Source organism: Oncorhynchus nerka, linkage group LG15 (assembly GCF_034236695.1).
Source record: "Oncorhynchus nerka isolate Pitt River linkage group LG15, Oner_Uvic_2.0, whole genome shotgun sequence".
Classification (NCBI taxonomy): domain Eukaryota; kingdom Metazoa; phylum Chordata; class Actinopteri; order Salmoniformes; family Salmonidae; genus Oncorhynchus; species Oncorhynchus nerka.
This window is the reverse complement of record NC_088410.1, coordinates 62,730,364-62,750,511: the sequence shown is the minus strand read 5'-3', so window position 1 is coordinate 62,750,511 and position 20,148 is coordinate 62,730,364. Positions and strand designations below refer to the sequence as shown.

The following is a 20,148-nucleotide window of genomic DNA, read 5'->3' as shown; positions in this document are numbered from 1 at the left end:
TCATGTTTAGGCAGCCAGTGCCACACACTGTTCTTGTCCAGGAGATGGCGACGTGGCTCACACACCTCAGACAGGTTGGCCAGGTGTGTCATAAATCCAATGAAATGCTGTACTGCCTTGGCATCAGTGGGCGTGGTCTTCTCTGGGTCTATTCTCAGTCCCTCGGAGGATAGTAAGTGCCCATGAAACTTAACTACTTACAGCTTGAACTGCAGCTTTGGCACACTAAGCCTGAGTCTCACCTCCCTGCACCGATTCATCATTCCGTGCAGGTTCTTTTCGTGGTCACACTCCGCCTCTTCCTCAGAGTCCCCGCCTCTTCCTCAGAGTCCCCGCATTCGACAACAAGAATATAATCTGCAATTGGCTCGATGCCTCTGACGTGCCCCAGCAGGTCATGTTGCTTACGTTGATACATTTCAGGGGCCACGGACAACCCAGCCATCTCATCCTCCCCCATGGCATCCAGACCATCATCATCCTGCTGCTGTCGTTGAAGGCATCTTTGGCATCCACCAGCATAGATATCCGTGATTTAGGCCGTGTTTATAACACATCCTCTAATGTTGCCATAAAGTAGACATTTTCAGTGCTTTGTTAGGGGATATTTTCTTTCTTGGCGACTACGACCATGTTGCTTATTCAGGGCGTCGGCTCAGTGACTGGGGTGATATGTCCATCACATTCATATTTCTCCAGTTGGGCTTTCACTCATGTTTTCAAGGCTACAGGTACATTCCGTGGTGCAACTTGTGTCCAGTTTGAAGCACAGAGTCCACTGGATCTTCGAAAACATCCTAATATGCGCTCAGCAGCTGTTCGTTGAGGCACTGCTCCACTTTGTTTAGCTACGCTGGTATTGTGACAGTCATGAGTCCTAAGCGCTCACGTGTAGAACCAGAGAGTAGTGGATTTTGGTATATCTCAACAACTTCAAAGACTAGTTTGCGCTTAACCCCTTAATGACACAGTCTGCATGATATCACCCAATTGATCCCATTAACCCTCCCAAGTACAGCTTCAGTAGTGTGTTGCTTGCCTCCTCATGCACTTCTCCGTAACCTACTAGAAATCCCCTAAAATAATTTATTCACACTTAATAGACAATCAACAACAACGTGTTTGGTGACAACAATATTACAGACAAGACTAATTGTAGGCTATAACATGGGACACAACATTACAGTAACATAGATAAATACATTAGCTATATTGTCTCAAGTAGGATATTGTATTTATTTATGTTAAACATTTGGTTCACATGTAGGCAGGCCTATGTAATTAAATCGTAAGGATGTAAGGATGAAGATGTATTTAATATGCTCTAAATAGTCATCCACCTAAAAGAGTAAACATGCATTGATAATAACCAAAGATAGGTGGCAAAATCAACCATAAAAAAATAATCATAATAAACAGAAAAAAAGTTTTTCTCCCATAATACTTTGGTTTCGACTTCAAGTTGCATTTAGTGAGGAGCAACTGCTGAAATTTCCAGTCGACTGCAGTTGAAAGTTAATGATCTTTAAACACATGGTTGTTGTAAAGGTCATGCAGTCAAAATGTAGTTGAAAGTCAGAAAATGTTTATACCCATAATGCTTGAACGCCCCCAATGTCTTGCACAATACATTCCAACTAGGTGTAGGCATATGGTTCTGGGTGTGACCAGGTGGTGATAGGGCACCCTGATTATAACGACTGTGGTTGCCATGGCCACAACTATTTTTACAGATGTTATGTAGACCTGCATTTCAAGCAGTTTGTATACTTGGCTCCCTACAAACAGTGAAACAAAACTATTTTAGGGTTTCAAATGTCTTGGTGTCATTGTACAAACCTATCCATACTAAAGGATTATATGATTTGTTGCCCTTCACTGTGAGATATTTTTTCTTGGGCAAAATGAGTAGTATTGCAGTAGTTGAAGTTCCAAAAATGTATTCCAAACGTTCCAAAAACAGGTATAGCCTAATGTGTCACAAGTATAAGTTGTGAAAAAGTATTAATAAGAAATAAAAGTGGGTTCGAATTTATAGGAGTGTCGACTAATAAAGAGGTGGCAACTTTTTACAAGCATAATTGAATCACACTTAATAAGCAATAGGGTAACCATACACATAGCGCAATGCAACTATAAATACACGCACATGTCACACGCACATGTCATGAACAAAACCACGTGTGTAGTTTCTCCCTCAAATTGGCCAATGAGGTACAATCTCTGGGTTTGGTTTGAACTACTTCCTCATATCTGAGCAAGTCTGAGCTCATATAACTTATGTACGTCAAGACTGAGCATATCGGACTTCTTCGCTTTAGCTACAGAGAGATACAGTTATTTGGGCATTACAGGTTGTCAGCAACAGTGCACCCCTGACCATTTCAGGTGCAAATAATTTGAATCGCCTTTAATGTCAACGGAATAATGTCGATCTTCAGAAATGTAAGTACATACAAAACCTACATAATTGATTATCGAATTTATTATAGCCAACTGCTGCTCAGAACAAAACATATTATAGCCTGCATTCTGCTGCTCATAACAAACCAAAATAAATCCACAGTCCTGCTGTTCAATGGTCATACATAGATATTTGATCATGTTTAACTTATGTATACAATTAAGTGTCTTATCCTATCATAACCCAATCTAGGGCTGCATTTTGTAATATTGTTGATGTTTTTGTTGTCAGTACTGTGTAACAATGTAGGCTATAGTTTAAAAAACATGGCAACCTTACATCTATAGCTCTGTCTATGAAATGAAGTTCAGTTACATTTCCCTCTCCTTCTGTTTATTTTAATAATTGTTGTATTTCATTTGTTCCTCCCATGTTTTGTTACATTCAATCAAAAACCATGTAATTACAGGTCTATAAAATATAGTGTAGGAATTAGTAAAACAGTAGGCTGAATTAGTATTACCAGTTTTATACTATAAGGCTAATAGTGCACATGCAGTAGTTGCAGTAGGTTATCAGCCGATTGTGAGGGCCCTACGCCTAGGTCCTAGTCCCAAATATGTTAATTGCCTAAAGATGCCCCTCTATATTTTACAATGCTGCATGTTGCTGATAGTGGACAGTAAAGTGGCTACCTGTAGCCAGGCACACACCTCTTCTACTGCCTGTTACTAAAGCCACTGGGTTAACCCTGTCTTCCCCTTTCTAGATTCTCTGGCATTCTCTGCTGGCCATAGCATATGTAAATCTCTGCATTGGACAGCACTGTCCATCCTGCCCTCTAGGTACATTTCATCTAAGCTTTATTGTCCTACAAATGATGGTTTTATGTTTCAATCATCATTTCAATCTGTTTTGTTCTTCACAGTCCCTCTCATGCTTATGTTTATTCATGATATGTCCTCTCATTTAGGACGATTTACCGTCAAGAACTGCAGCCAGCTGCATGGGAGGTGGACAGGACCTAGCTGTGTTCTATGCAGTGACTGTAAAGGTAAAAAACACACAACATCTGTGAAATATTGAAATAACATTCTTATTTTGCCGAATGTATAACTTGATGGAGAAAATTAACTGGTATTCTTACTGGCATGCCCAACAGATGACTTGAAAAAAATCTAAAATGTACGTATATATCTGACACAGTACTGAAGAGCTGGATAATACAGATTACTTGCCATTTTTTTATTCCATTCATTCTTTGTTTGCTCACTTCCTTATGTGCTTGCAGACTGGTCAATCTCTTGTGAAGTGTATTTATTTGTCTGTTTGACCCATGGCAGGTGAAGGAAAGATTACTTTTAGTTCCTGCTCAACCTTCTCAGACACGGTGTGTGGCTGCAAGGATGGATACCACATGGCCTCAATGGGTGATTGCCAGAAACATGAATCATTGGGTAATTATGCATTGGGTGATTATGCAGTTGTATTTGAAAATAATACATTTTTAAATGCCTTTCCTATCTACAGCCACAAGGACACGGAAATGCAATTTCCAGTTTAATATTGTACCAGACTTTGCAGTTCTGTTGTTTACTTTCAGTTGCCTAAAATTGCTATGGTTACTGAGTAAACAAGACCGGTTGTCTTGTGTCGTCTGAGATTGTATGTGCTATTGTAACAGTATAACTTTAGACCGTCCCCTCGCCCATACCCGGGCTCAAACCAGGGACCCTCTGCGCACATTAACAACAGTCACCCACGAAGCATCGTTAACCATCGCTCCACAAAAGCCGCGGCCCTACTACTTCAAGGTCTCAGAGCAAGTGACGTCACCGGTTGAAACGCTATTTAGTGCGCACCGCTAACTAAGCTAGCCGTTTCACATCCGTTACACTATGACTAGAAATACAGCCCATACAGTACAAATTCCATTCTTATCCCGAGTCCCGACTCCTTCTGCATTATGCAACACTTGGTTTGTGTGCCCACAAATGACATTCATTGCCCACGTACTACTGAGAGATTTCACGTCATGTCTGACAGCTGCCCCATTCTATGTTTATTGGTCATGGTTTGATCCACACTGTCTTTTTTTTCAGGTTCAACTCAGCCTCCATTGGATTCTCTTGGGTGCATGAGATCTATAGCAATGTAAGACTGCATGCCTCTGATCAATTAGTTGCTAATTGTTTACATGAAATTGCGACTTGAAATGTGTCTGTATTGCATATATGTGGGGAGGTTTGCCCCTTTCGGTCCAATGAGGTCATTTCTGGAGAAAGTTAACTAACTGCAAGTAAAAATGAGGTCACAGAATAGACAACACATTTTAAGGTACACCCACACTGAGACTGCTTACTAAGAATCTGTTTGTTATGTAACTTGCTTCTTTATCTTTATTATGGCTAACAATATGGTTATTAAGGATGGTCCAGTAATACATAACTACGTTAAATTGTTTGAATAACAAATCACTGGAGTAAGGCCTAATATTCAGACCCATTGACTTTTTCCCAAAATGTATGTTGCAGCCTTATTCTAAAAATGGATTCAATAACAAAAATTCTTCAGCAATCTAGACACAATACTCAATAATGACAAAGGGAAAACAGGTTTTTTAGAAATTCTTGCAAATTTATTTCAAAAACTGAAATACCTTATTTACATAAGTATTCAGACCCTTTGCTATGAGACTCGAAATTGAGCTCAGGTGTATCCTGTTTCCATTGATCATCCTTGAGATGTTTCTACAACTTGATTGGAGTCCACCTGTGGTAAATTCAATTGATTGGACATGATTTGGGAAGGCAAACAGTGCATGTCAGAGCAAAAACCAAGCCATGAGGTCAAAGGAATATTCCGTAGAGCTCCCCGAAACAGGATTGTGCCGAGGCAAAGATCTGGGGAAGGGAACCAAAACATTTCTGCAGCATTGAAGGTCACCAATAACACACTGGAAATCATTCTTAAATGGAAGAAGTTTGGAACCACCAAGACTCTTCCTAGAACTGTCCGCCTGGCCAAACTGAGCAATCGGGGAAGAAGGGCCTTGGTCAGGGAGATGACCAAGAACCCAATGGTCACTCTGACAGAGCTCTACAGTTCCTCTGTGGAGATGGGAGAACCTTTCAGAAGGACAACCCAATCATCTCTGCAGCACTCCACCGATCAGGCCTTTATGGTAAAGTGGCCAGACGGAAGCCACTCCTCAGTAAAAGGCACATGACAGCCCACTTGGAGTTTGCCAAAAGGCAGCTCAAGACTCTCAGACCATGAGAAACAAGATTATCTGGTCTGATGAAACTAAGATTGAACTCTTTGACCTGAATGCCAAGCATCACGTCTGGAGGAAACCTGGCACCATCCCTACGGTGAATTATGGTGGTGGCAGCATCATGCGGCAGGGACTGGGATACTAGTCAGGATCGAGGCAAAGATGAACGGAGCGAAGTACAGAGAGATCCTTGATGAAAACCTGCTCCAGAGCACTCAGGACCTCAGACTGGGGCAAAGGTTCAGTTTTCAACAGGACAACAACCCTAAGCAAACAGGCAAGACAACAAAGGGTGGCTTCGGGACAAATCTCTGAATGTCCTTGAGTGGCCCTGCCAGAGCCCAGACTTGAACCAGATCAAACATCTCTGGAGAGACCTGAAAATAGCTGTACAGCAACTCCCCTCATCCAACCTAGCAGAGCTTGAGAGGATCTGCAGAGAAGAATGGGAGAAACTCCCCAAATACAGGTGTGCTAAGCTTGTAGTGTCATACCCAAGAAGACTCGAGGCTGTAATCACTGCCAAAGGTGCTTCAACAAAGTACTGAGTAAAGGGTCTGAATACTTACTGTATGTAAATGTGATATTTCAGTTTTTTTTACTTGTAATAAATGAGAAAAAATGTAAAACAAAAAAACCTAAATGTTTTGCTTTGTCATTATGGGGTATTGTGTGTAGATTGATTATGGAAGAAAACAATTTAATCCATTTTAGAATAAGGCTGTAACCTAACAATGTGGAAAAAGTCAACGGGTCTAAATACTTTCCGAAGGCACGTTATATACACACTTATAAACAACTCATTTGTGTATATATATGTGTGTGTGTGTGCGTGTGTGTGTGTACGTGCGTGCGTGTGTGTACCTTAAAATAAAGTGATTCCAAAAATGCTTAGCTAACTTTCTGTCTTTTTGTGTGCCTGTCTTTCTGTAGTGTCATCGTGGTCCTTGTTTTCATTATCTCGATCCTGTCCATGGCCTTGATTTGCTTACGCAAAAAGGTATACCAAACAGGTAAAGAGCTCATTCAACCACATGTATAGTATAATGTATATAGTTGGACTATTTATCTTATCAGGCAATTACTGCAGCACTCATAGGTGCTCAGGTGAGGCACCCCCCTGTCCGGACGTCAAAAGGCAACAATCTATACATTGCACGGGATGCCACAATTGTGTTGTTTTATTTGGCACATTATCTCACTCTCACAAAATAATTGACTTAAAAGCAATACTGCATGTTTCCTCTCTCAGGAGCACACCAAAAGCTGCCACAGAGTGTGTGATGTCACATGAACGAGGCTGGAAGTTGTAGCCAGGATTCCGATCAAGTTTGGAAAAAACAAAACACCCTTGGGATAGCAAAGATAATCCGAATTAGAACACAAAGGATACTTTTGTTACCTGAGGTCTCTCTCTTCCAGCCTGTACTTTGGTGCTTCATACCTTTTTAGGTATTTATTTTTATTTTACAAAAGCAAAATTATAGAACTCCTCTGTCAACAACATAAAACACCCTCATACAAGAAGCAAGTCGCTCTGGATAAGAGCGTCTGCTAAATGACTTAAATGTAAATGTAAGCAGGGTAAACACACCAACAGCATATCACCTCAAAAAATCAGATTTTATATCTGGCAGTGTAGAGTTGTCCACTTTTTCAAATGAATTGTATTACTTCCTATTCTAATATCTTAGAACATCAAGGACCAATTGCATGTGGGAATTGTATACTATTTAATGTGAGTTTTACGTACATGTTTGTATCCAATCTGTGTTTATCAAGCGTGTATGGGTGTGGGAAAGTATTTTAGTCCTGCTTCCTAAGACAAGGGGGAGGATGACCTTTTTAATGAAATAGTTTTTTTTGTTATGCCTTGCAATGGCATATGCCTTCCAAACAGTTGCTTGACCACTTTTAAGGTATCTGGTATGGAAAAGAGGGTAATGATGCATTCTCCTTCCATTCTTCAGTTTTTCTGTCCAGTACAATGAAGGAATGGTTTGGAAAATAGTGTTGAGTGCAATTCACAAGTTGCCCCTCGTAGAATCTGTGTCTCAACTTTACAGTAGTGAGCTGAAGCACTCAAATGTGAATAAAGTTTTAAAGTATTAGAATGAAAATACTTCAAAAGTATTACATGTTTTCAATTAAAACTAGTTAGGCGAGAGGTAGATTACATATATTTGTAAAAAATATATATTGCAACATATTCCTGTAGTTTAAGCATCAGATGTTTTGATGAATTGGAGTATATATCTATGTCTATGACATATTGTATTGCAACTGTTATGTTGTTCAAGGTATAGGTCTATTTTAAAAGTAGTCATTGTTATACTACATTGGCCTAATAGGGATAGCATACTCCCAAAGTAGCTTAAGCATCCGCTTTTACTAAGATCGTGTATTTGTCTGTACGACACTTTGTTTTTGCAAGGGTTAGAGTTCAAGTTATAGTCCTATATGAATTGTAGTAATTGTTTTACTATAGCCTACTGCCATAGCCTACTACATCATCAAAGATGGGATACAATTTGGTTTGTCTTTCAAGTTATTTATTTTTAATTCTAATTTTATAATTTATTATTCATTTTACTCTTTCGAAGCGTGTTTGTTTATTTCTCTGTTTGTCTGAAAACTGTTGAAATAAATATCTCTGTCAAGCTTTATAACTGCCAAGTTTTATTGTCTTTATTAAATGGATAGTTCACCCAAACTATAGTTCACCCAAATTACAAAATGACATTGGTTTCCTTTCATGTAAGCAGTCTATGGGCAAGGTATGACAATAATTCATGTTTTGGTCTGTTTCCCTGGTACTGTTTCCAAATGCTAAAGTTTTAGCAAATGTGGCACAAATGTGGTACAAGTCATGGGAATGATATTAGCATTTTTGAAATCATCTATAAGTTACTTTTTTGAGCTTCACAATACATTTGAGATACTTTTGGATGATTTGGACATGATGTGAGAAAAATGCTAATATCAGTCCCATGACTTGAATGGGATTTATGCAGCATTTGCTAAAACGTTAGCAGTGCCAGGGAAACTAAACCAAAGCATGAATTGCTGCCATACCTTGTCCAAAGCATGACATTACAAGGTAAGGAATCCAATGTGTCATTTGAATGAACCATCCATTTAAGTTTTCACCACTAGATGGTACTAAGAACCCTTTCAAGATCTTTTTCACCTGAGAGCTTGTGATTGATCTCGCACGGGTGCCCCTGTAGGTGTGTTTTGCACTGGCTGAAAGTTGATTGCATTTGATTTGGAACCAGGCTGCCACTCAGGTGTGAGCCAGGTGACCCTCTCTGTTTTTTAAAATTGTTTATTGAACCTTTAGGCAAGTCAGTTAAGGACAAATTCTTATTTACAATGACGGCCTACCAAACGTAAAAAGGCCTCCTGCGGGGATGGGGGCTGGGACTCAAAATAAAAATAAATTAAATACAAATATAGGACAAGACACACATCATGACAAGAGAGACCACAACACTACATAAAGAGAGACCTAAGACGACAACATAGCATGGTAGCAACACAACATGATGACAACATGGTAGCAAAACAACATGGCAGCAGCACAACATGGTAGCAGCACAAAACAGTTTACAAACATTGTTGGGCACAGACAACAGCACAAAGGGCAAGAAGGTAGAGACAACAATACATCATGCGAAGCAGCCACAACTGTCAGTAAGAGTGTCCATGATCGAGTCTTTGAATGAAGAGATTCTGATAAAACTGTCCAGTTTGAGTGTTTGTTGCAGCTCGTTCCAGTCTCTAGCTCCAGCGAACTGAAAAGACGAGCGACCCAGGGATGTGTGTGCTTTGGGGACCTTTAACAGAATGTGACTGGTAGAATGGATGTTGTATGTGGAGGAAGAGGGCTGCAGTATATATCTCAGATATGAGGGAGTGAGGCCTAAGAGGGTTTTATAAATAAGCAACAACCAGTGGGTCTTGTGACGGGTAAACAGAGATGATCAGTTTACAGAGCAGTATAGAGTGCAGTGATTTGTCTTATAAGGAGTATTGGTGGCAAATCTGATGACCGAATGGCAAAGAACATCTAGCCGCTCGAGAGCACCCTTACCTGCCGATCTATAAATTATGTTTCTGTAATCTAGCATGGGTCGGATGGTCATCCAAATCATGGTTAGTTTGGCAGCTGGGGTGAAAGAGGAGCGATTACGATATAGGAAACCAAGTCTAGTTTTAACTTTAGCCTGTAGCTTTGATATGTGCTGAGATAAGGACAGTGTACCATCTAGCCATTCTCCCAAGTACTTGTATGAGGTGACTACCTCAAGCTCTAAACCCTCAGAGGGGGGCATTCTTCTTACCAAACCACCACATGACCTTTGTTTTGGAGGTGTTCAGAACCAGGTTGAGGGCAGAGGAAGCTTGTTGGACACTATGAAAGCTTTGTTGTAGAGCGTTTAACACAAAATCCGTGGTGGGGCCAGTTGAGTATAAGACTGTATCATCTGTATATAAATGGACGATAGAGCTTCCTACTGCCTGAGCTATGTTGTTGATGTAAATTGAGAAGAGGGCCTCTCGAGTGGCACAGTGGTCTAAGGCACTGCTAGCTGTGCCACTAGAGATCCTGGTTTGAGTCCAGGCTCTGCCGCAGCCAGCCGCGACCAGGGAGGGTTAGGGGAGGGTTTGGCCGGCCGGGATGTCCTTGTCCCATCGCGCTCTAGCGACTCCTGTGGCGGGCCGGGCGCATGCACGCTGACACGGTCACCAGCTGTACGGTGTTTCCTCCCGACACATTTGTGCAGCTGGCTTCCGGGTTAAGCGGGCATTGTGTCAATAAGCAGTGCGGCTAGGCTGGGTCCTGTTTCAGAGGACGCACAGCTTTTGACCTTCGCCTCTCCCGGGTCTGTATGGGAGTTGCAGCGATGGGACAAAACTGTAACTACAAATTGAGGAGAAATAGGGTTTTAAATTTTTTTTTAAGGAAATTGAGAAGAGTGTGGGGCCTAGGATCGAGCTGTAGGGTACACCATTGGTGACAGGCAGTGGCTGAGACAGCAGATGTTCTGACTTCATACACTGTTTAAGGTGCTCCTTTAGCACCTTGGACTCAGTGACTGCCTGCAGGGAGAAACTTTGTAGTGGGGCAGGGGGAAAAGAAGGAGGTGCATTGGGGCAAGTCGCATTAGAAGGGGTGGGAGATGAGGCTATGTTGGACAGGCAAGAAAGCATGGCTGTCCAACGGCAATATCAAAACAAAAGTGACATAATTAAGCATGTAGTAATTAGTAGGATTCTGTGTTTTCCCATGGAAAAGTGATTGCTTTTGCTAAAAATGCTTTTTCTGCCTTTCCAACGAAAACTAGTTTGAAAATTCGAACAATTATTTTATGGAAAAGAGATGTATGTTTCTGGACAATGCACCATTCTGCCTTGTTGACAACATGACAGAGCAGCTCGGATTTTTAACTACAGAGAGTTTTCATCTATATTTTTCATAGCTGTCTATTTACCACCACAAACCGATGCTGGCACTAAAACCGTACTCAAAGAGTTGCATAGGGCTGCTGATATTAATGCAGAAAAACTGAAATCCTTAACCTCATTTCTACCAACATGTCACCTGTGTCCACACACAGAAACGCATACAAAGCTCTCCCTCGCCCTCCAAGTAAAATCTCAAACAGGAAGTACCAATATGGAAGTGGTTCGATGAAGCAGATGCTAAGCTACAAGACTGTTTTGCTAGAAGAGACTGGAATATGTTCCGGGATTCATCCGATGACACTGAGGTCTTTACTACATCAGTCACTGGCTTCATTAATAAGTGCATTGACAGCGTTGTCCCCACAGTGACTGAACATACAGTTGAAGTCGGAAGTTTACATACACTTAGGTTGGAGTCATTAAAACTCGTTTTTCAACCACTCCTCAAATGTCTTGTTAACAAACAATAGTTTGGGCAAGTCAGTTAGGACATCTACTTTGTGCATAATTTTTCCAACAATTGTTTACAAACAGATGATTTCACTAATAATTCACTGTATCACAATTCCAGTGGGTCAGAAGTTTATATACAGTAAGTTGACTGTGCCTTTAAACAGCTTGGAAAATTCCAGAAAATTATGTCATGGCTTTAGAAGCTTCTGATGGGCTGATTGACATAATTTGAGTCAATTTGAGGTGTACCTGTGGATGTTTTTCAAGGCCTACCTTCAAACTCAGTACCTCTTTGCTTGACATAGGAAAATCAAAAGAAATCAGCCAAGACTTCAGATTTTTTTTGTAGACTTCCACACGTCTGGTTCATCCTTGGGAGCAATTTCCAAACACCTGGAGGTTCCACGTTCATCTGTACAAACAATAGTACGCAAGTGTAAACACCATGGGACCACGCAGCCGCCATTTTGCTCAAGAAGGAGACGCGTTCTGTCTCCTAGAGAAGAAGGTACTTTGGTGCGAAAAGTGCAAATCAATCCCAGAACAACAGCAAAGGACCTTGTGAAGATGCTGGAGGAAACAGGTACAAAAGTATCTATATCCACAGTAAAACAAGGCCTATATCGACATAACCTGAAATGCCGCTCAGCAAGGCACAAGACACTGCTCCAAAACCCGCATGAAAAAGCCAGACTACGGTTTGCAACTGCACATAGGGACAAAGATCGTACTTTTTGGAGAAATGTCCTCTGGTCTGATGAAACAAATATAGAACTGTTTGTCCATAATGACCATCGTTATTTTTGGAGGAAAAAGGGGGAGGCTTGCAAGCCGAAGAACACCATCCCAATCGTGAAGCACGGGGTGGCAGTATCATGTTGTGGGTGCTTTGCTGAAGGAGGGACTGGTGTACTTCACAAAATAGATGGCATCATGAGGGAGGGAAAATTAAGTGGATATATTGAAGCAACATCTCAAAACATCAGTCAGTTAAAACTTGGTCGCAAATGGGACTTCCAAATGGACAATGACCCCAAGCATACTTCCAAAGTTGTGGCAAAATGGCTTAAGGACAACAAAGTCAAGGTATTGGAGTGGCCATCACAAAGCCCTGACCTCAATCATATAGAACATTTGTGGGCAGAACTGAAAAAGCGTGTGCGAGCAAGGAGGCCTACAAACCTGACTCAGTTACAGCAGCTCTTTCAGGTAGGTATGGGCCAAAATTCACCCAACTTATTGTGGGAAGCTTGTGGAAGGCTATCCAAAAAGTTTGACCCAGTTAAACAATTTAAAGGCAATGCTACCAAATACTAATTAAGTGCATGCAAACTTCTGACCCACTGGGAATGTGATGAAAAAAATTAATGCTGAAATAAATTATTTTCTCTACTATTATTCTGACATTTAACATTCTTAAAACAAAGTGGTGATCCTAACTGACCTTAGAGAAGGGAATTTTTACTTGGATTAAATGTCAGGAATTGTGAAAAACTGAGTTTAAATGTATTTGGCTATGGTTATGTAAACTTCCGACTTCAATTGTACATATCCCAACCAGAAGCCATAGATTACAGGCAACATATGCAGCATGCTAAAGGCTAGAGCTGCCGCTTTCAAGGAGTGGGACACTAATCTGGACGCTTATAAGAAGTCCCACTGCGAACTCTGACGACCATCAAACAGACAAAAGATTGAATCCTTCAACGCTGTCTCTGATGCTCATCGCATGTGGCAGGGCTTGCAAACTATCACGGATTACAAAAGGAAACCCAGCCGTGAATTGCCCAGTGACGTGAGCCTACCAGACGAGCTAACCGTCTTCTATGCTCGTTTTGAGGCAAGCAACACTGAACCATGCATGAGAACACCAGCAGTTCTGGACAACTGTGTGATCACACTATCTGTAGCCGATGTGATTAAGACTTTGAAACAGGTTAATATTCACAAATTCACAGGGTCAGACGGATTACCAGGATGCGTACTCAGAGCAGGCAAGTGTCTTCACTGACATTTTCAACCTTGCCCTGACCCAATCTGTAATGCTCACATGTTTCAAGCAAACCACCATAGTCCCTGTGCCCATGAATGCCAAGGTAACCTGCCTAAATGACTATCGCCCCATAGCATTCACATCTGTTTTCATGAAATGCTTTCAAAGATTGGTCATGACTCACATCAACACCATCATCCCAGACAACTTGGACCCACTTCAATTTGCATACCGCCCTAATAGATCCACAGATGACACAATCTCTATTGAACTCCACACTGCCCTCTCCCACCTGGACTAGAGGAACACCTATGTGAGAATGCTGTTCATTGAATACAGTTCAGTGTTCAACACCACAATGCCATCAAAGATCATCACTAAGCTAAAGACCCTGGGACTGAACACCTCCCTCTGCAACTGGATCCTGGACTTCCTGACGGGTCACCCCTAGGTGGTGAGGGTAGGCAACAACATATCCGCCACGCTGACCCTCAACACGGGGATCCCTCAGGGGTGCAGGCTTAGTCCCCTCCTGTACTCCCTGTTCACCCACGACTGCCTGGCCAAACACAACTCCAACACCATCAAGTTTGCTGACGACACAACGGTGGGAGGCCTGATCACCGACGACAATGAGACAGCCTACAGGGAGGGGGTCAGAGACCTGGCAGTGTGGTGCCAGGACAACAACTTCTCCCTCAACATCAGCAAGACAAAGGAGCTGATTGTGGACTACCGGAAACGGAGGTCCGAGCACCCTACCATTCACATCAATGTGGCTGTAGTGGACTGTGCTACCGCACAGCAAGTCTGCAACCAACAGGACCCTCAACAGCTTCTATGCCAAAATACTGCTAAACAGTTAGTTAAATAGTTAACCAAATAGCTAACTTTTTTTATTATTACTTTTCCTACTTTTCTATTATTTCTATCTCTCTGCATTGTAGGGAAGGGCCCGTAAGTAAGCATGTTTGTCAACACCTGCTTTTTTTTTACCGTGCCACTCGGGAGGCCTTTATACTTGTTGTTTAGGACGCATGTGACAAATGAAATTTGATTTGATCTGCGATTACTGTTGGATTTGAGAAGGTGCTCCTCCCTCCCGGCTTTCGCTCGATGATGTGACGGGCCATTACCCGGTGCAACAAGGGCCAGCATAAAATAACACTCTCATTGCAAGGCTCGGGGATGCAGATGGAAATCTTTTCTACATCTGTAGTGTAGACTCACTACTAGATATACACTGAGTGTACAAAACATTCAGGACACCTGCTATTTCAAATAAAATAAAATAAAATTTTATTTGTCACATGCGCTGAATACAACAGGTGTAGAGCTTACAGTGAAAGACTTACTTACAAGCCCTTAACCATAAATTCAGAAAAATAAGTGTTAAGTAAAACTTAAAAATGAAGAATTATTAAAGAGCAGCAGTAAAATCACAGTACCGAGGCTATATACAGGGGGTACCGGTATAGTGCGGGGGCACAGGTTAGTCGAGGTAATTGAGCTAATATGTACATGCAGGTAGAGTTAAAGTGACTATGCATAGATAATAAACAGAAAGTAGCAGCAGTGTAAAAGTAAGCAAGTCAGTAAGGGGGGGACAATGCAAGTAGTCTGAGTAGCCATTTGATTAGCTGTTTAGCAGTCTTATTTATTTATCCGTTATTTTACCAGGTAAGTTGACTTTGAACACGGTCTCATTTGCAGCAACGACCTGGGGAATAGTTACAGGGGAGAGGAGGGGGATGAATGAGCCAATTGTAAACTGGGGATTATTAGGTGACCGTGATGGTTAGAGGGCCAGATTGGGAATTTATCCAGGACACCGGGGTTAACACCCCTACTCTTACGATAAGTGCCATGGGATCTTTAATGACATCAGAGAGTTAGGACACCCGTTTCACGTCCCATCCGAAAGACGGCACCCTACACAGGGCAGGTTCCCCAATCACTGCCCTGGGGTATTGGGATATTTTTTTAGACCAGAGGAAAGAGTGCCCCCCCCTTATGGCTTGGTGGTAGAATACCGCCTGTTATAGAGGTCCTGTATGGCAGGAAGCTTGGCCCCAGTGATGTACTGGGCTGTACGTACTACCCTCTGTAGTGCCTTGCGGTCGGAGGCCGAGCAGTTGCCATACCAGGCAGTGAGGCAACCTGTCAGGATGCTCTCGATGGTGCCCCTGTAGAGCTTTTTGTCTTTCCATGTCATATACTGACCAGATGAATCCTGGTGAAAGCTATGATCCCTTATTGATGTCACTTGTTAAATGCACTTCAATCAGTGTAGATGAAGGGGAGGAGACAGATTAAAGAAGGGTTTTAAAGCCACGAGACAATCGAGACATTGTGTATGTGTGCCATTCAGAGGATGAAAGTGCAAGACAAAATATTTAAATGCCTTTGAACAGGATATGCTGGTAGGTGCCAGGCACGCCGGTTTGTATCAAGAATTGCAATGCTGCTGTGTTCTTCATGCTCAACAGTTTCCATTTTGTATCAAGAATGGTCCACCACCCAAAGAACATCCAGCTAACTTCATGTGTCAGCGGAGTACACTCAGTGTATGTCTGTGATGTTGAGCGGAGACATTTTTTTGGAAGAAGAATAAAAGTATTTTATGGTTATTCCCTGCGAACTGCAACTTTAAGAGATGGAAAAGAACTCTTGATTTGGTGACAGATTTGTCCCGCCCCGTGAGATGCACATACTTTGAGGAGCGCACGAAGACGAAAAACTCATTGCTGTGAGTGTAATTAACCAAAGCCATTTACATTAGCTATACAAAACGTATCTGGTTTAGCAGCAAGAGATTAAAACAAGTCAAGTTTGTTCGTTTAACAATGTAATTAAAATCTCAGATACTAGCAGATTAATCGACTCAAAACAACGTCTCTCTTTCTATTGTGCACCTGTGGGACTGTCGGGGGAACTGCGGTAGGCAACATCATAAACGTAAGGCCAAAGCAAGGTTACAGGAGTTTTGTCATAAACTTGTGTTGCTATATACAGTTATTATAATGCTATGTTAATTTCTAGCCTTAATGTGTGCGTTTTAGTATGCTAGTTTAGGCTGTGGTGTGAGTGTTCACATGGTGAATTTGCTCTAGCCAAGGCTAAGCCAAATGTTTGCTGGTTAATGTTGCCAATTTGACAGGTACTTCCAATTTTGCACCATTATTACTGATGGCGGAGGTTGCATGGGAAGTTATGGCAGTTGGCCAACCTATTTCAGGGTATGGAGGACTGGAGTGAGACGCAGTGCATTCATTTTGATAGTACAGAAGGCTTATAGGCTACTTGTTTATTGTTATAATAATCCATCTACCAAGGAAGATATCTTCCTGCTTATGACACTTTATGAGTAGGCCTGCATGACCATATGTTACAAAATGATTCCAAAGTTTGTAAATATTTTCAAAAGTCAAAAGTGGAGCATTTTCAAAATAAGTGTACTCTCCACAACCCCATCTGTTGTGTAGATCCAGCTATCACAAACCCAAATTAAGGGGAAAGATAGACACCATCTAATTTAATCATTTTAAATGGTGCTTAGGCTTTCTTTCCTTATGGGGTTGAGGAATATAGTTAGATCTGCACAACAGATGGCATGCGAGACATGGACTCATCTTGACATTAGACCACTTTTGAAAACATCTGAACAAATGGTGATTTTGGAGTGAACTATTACTTTAAAACTCAGCTGATACCACCACAGCCATTTTGGTGACTTGGGCTACTCAAAAGTAGGTTACTTGTTGTTGACCTGATAGCCAGGATATATTCTATTCAAACTCCTGCTGAGTATTACGAGCTGGGTATTCAGTGGCTGTCCCTGGAGAAATGAGTAGTCTACTTTGGTATTCACCTCAGTGCCAGCAGTTGTCACACAATGCCGACTGTCCAGCTTTGTACCTTAACCGCACCGTGTGGCCATTTGAACAGGCCATTTGAATGCAGCTCCATGCTTATTTAACGGTGCTATTTATGCAGTTCTCTGTCTTGGAAGTTGCACAGCTGAGACTTAGAAAACGCTGCCAAACCATGTCGCCTTTTCATCCTCTCTCTGCGAAAAGAAAAGGATAGCCCACAGAGGAGGCAGGTGGTGATGTCCCAGTGAAGATGACTCAGTGGAATGCGTTGATGATGCTACCCATGTCAGATCATTTGGTTCGTCAGCCATTTTCACAATGCCAATTAGGGGACTTTCCTGTGTAAATAAAATAGAAAATATGCTACACACATCCCACTGGTTCAGATGCTGGGCAGAAAAAACACCTTGAGAGAAACTATACATTTTCTCAACTCTGACATGCTCCTAAAGTTGATTTATTAATGAGACACAGACAGAAACAGGCAACATTTTGATTCAGTTGTCAATTTCTCTGCCAAGCCAATGAATTGCTACAGAAATTGATATAGGTAAACTGCTCTAGTGAAAAATGTGTACAATTGTATGGTTTTTGAAGTCTTGGTGCAGACAAAGCTGTGTGTGTGCGCGACTGCATGTGTGTGCGCGCGACTGCGTGTGTGTGTGCACACCTCCAGGTGTGAGGCAAGGATCGGTACTGGTTAGACAGGGCCTGTGAAGTCGCAATGTGTTGAGTGTATTGAGAGCCAGGGTTTTCTCTCCCTGCCACAGCACCACGCAGGCCCAACCACACGCTTCAACCTTTCAAACAGGGCAGAGAAACCTGATCTTCTCGCTCTGTTCGTCTCCTCTCCCCTCTGTCCCCCTCCTCCTTTCTCTTCACCTCTCTCCTCCAGCTGTCCTTTGCCGCAACCACCCACCTCCCCTTCTTTACCACCCTCATGAAGGGGATCAAGTTGTGCCATAGAATCACACAATTTAGATCAGTTTTGAGTTTTTCACCAGGTTGTTAAAACACTTAACTGTAGAGCAGTTGTATAGACTATTTCCTATAAATTCTGCTGAAGACACACACGCATACCCTATGTACCTGGCAGGTGGAATCCAATCTCTAAGGTCATTGGTACAGGAAATCATGTGACCTGCTTCCTCCACTCTCATGACACCTTTCTCCTCACTCCGCCCCTTACACTCTTACACACTAGAGACATGCACATACGCATTGTGTCGGGTGTCGCAAGGTTTCACCAGGAGAGTGTGACAAACCGGAAGTGCTTAAAGTAAAGGCTGGACCGAAACTGGAGTGCTATAAAATAATATAGATAAGACAGTAACTTTATATCGAGAAGAAAACAGAAAAATAATCCATTCATAAAAGGTACGTTTAAGGTGTTAACTTGAACTCTTTGGGGAGAAGTTAAGTTGCCGCTTCCCTTGTGCCATTGTTTTTGTAACTGTGTGTGTGTGTGTGTGTATAGCATTTCAAAAATCGTTATCTCTGTTCTCACTGAGAGTATTGACCATAACTCCCAGTGTTACTGTAGTAAGGCTAGTCCAACAGTATCCATGTCATGGATGTGACTTTTTCCTACCTACCTTTTCCTGTCTGAACATGGGTTAAACCAAGGATGGCGGCTTTGTGACATCTGATCAGTCCCATGAGCTGAGGGGTGCGAAGTCAGGGAGAGTCTATGAGGGAGAGTCCTGTGTTTCAGTTTCTGACTCAATCTGCTAGTTTAGCTTGAATGATTTTGTGTTTAATGATTCTTTGTTCAGAGCCAGGCAGAATTGACTATTGATTTTTATTTTTTCAAAGTCTGTTTTAGAGACGGACTTCAAGTAGCTTTTAACCCGCATGGTACTTGTTTTGCTCTGGTTCAGTTTGATTACATAGTGTCATTACCTGCAAATCAAATTGTAGAGTAACAAGCGAATCGAGTTTGTCACAAGTGTTACCAGTGTCATATGGTTGGTAATGGTATGACGTAAAGAGCACCGTTTAAATTAGGCTACAGTGCCAATAGAATTTCTGCACCCCCTTAAATGATCTAAAAAGGGATTCAATTCGATTTTTGACAAGTATACCCATAACATGATGCTGCCACCACAATACTTGAAAATAGAGAGGGTTTTACTTTGGGATTTGACCCAACCCTGTAGTTTAATTTAGTCCAAAAAGTCTGTTTATTTGTTGTGTTGTCTTTGCAGTATTATTTAACAGCCTTGTTGAAAACAGAATATATGATTTGGAGTGGAATTTTTAACATGGGCTTCTTTCTTTTCACTTTGTCATACAGGCCAGTAATTTGGGAGTAAAACGATGTTGTTGATCCCTTTTGTATTTTCAAGTATTATGGTGGCAGCATCATGCTATGGGTATGCTTGTCACCACCAGGGGCTGAGGAGTTTAAGATCTAAATAAATATGAAAGGAGCAAAGCCCAGCAAATTATATATATATTATTATACCTCCATGTCAGTCAAGGCACTGATGATGAGAAAATGGCTATATTTTGCAATACAGACTGATCCTGTGTTCCATATCTGGGTTTGTTGTGGATACAGTATTGCAATGAGATGAAAGTGAAGGTTCAAAGGCCGTTCCGCTTTGTGCTTTAGTGAAATTGACACAAAGGCCTCGTTGACTGAAACACGATAATGATTACCTCAGGAAAG

At 41.7% G+C, this 20,148-nt stretch overlaps 1 protein-coding gene across 1 annotated transcript in view; it reads left to right on the top strand.

Annotated features, from left to right (window-relative positions):
- Positions 1 to 16,255: 16,255 nt before the first annotated feature.
- LOC115143089 (LIM domain and actin-binding protein 1-like) overlaps positions 16,256 to 20,148 on the top strand; it is a 27,298-nt gene continuing 23,405 nt past the window's right edge. The window contains 1 exon segment of the mRNA XM_029683119.2: positions 16,256 to 16,348. The gene's annotated coding sequence lies outside the window, so the exon portion shown is untranslated.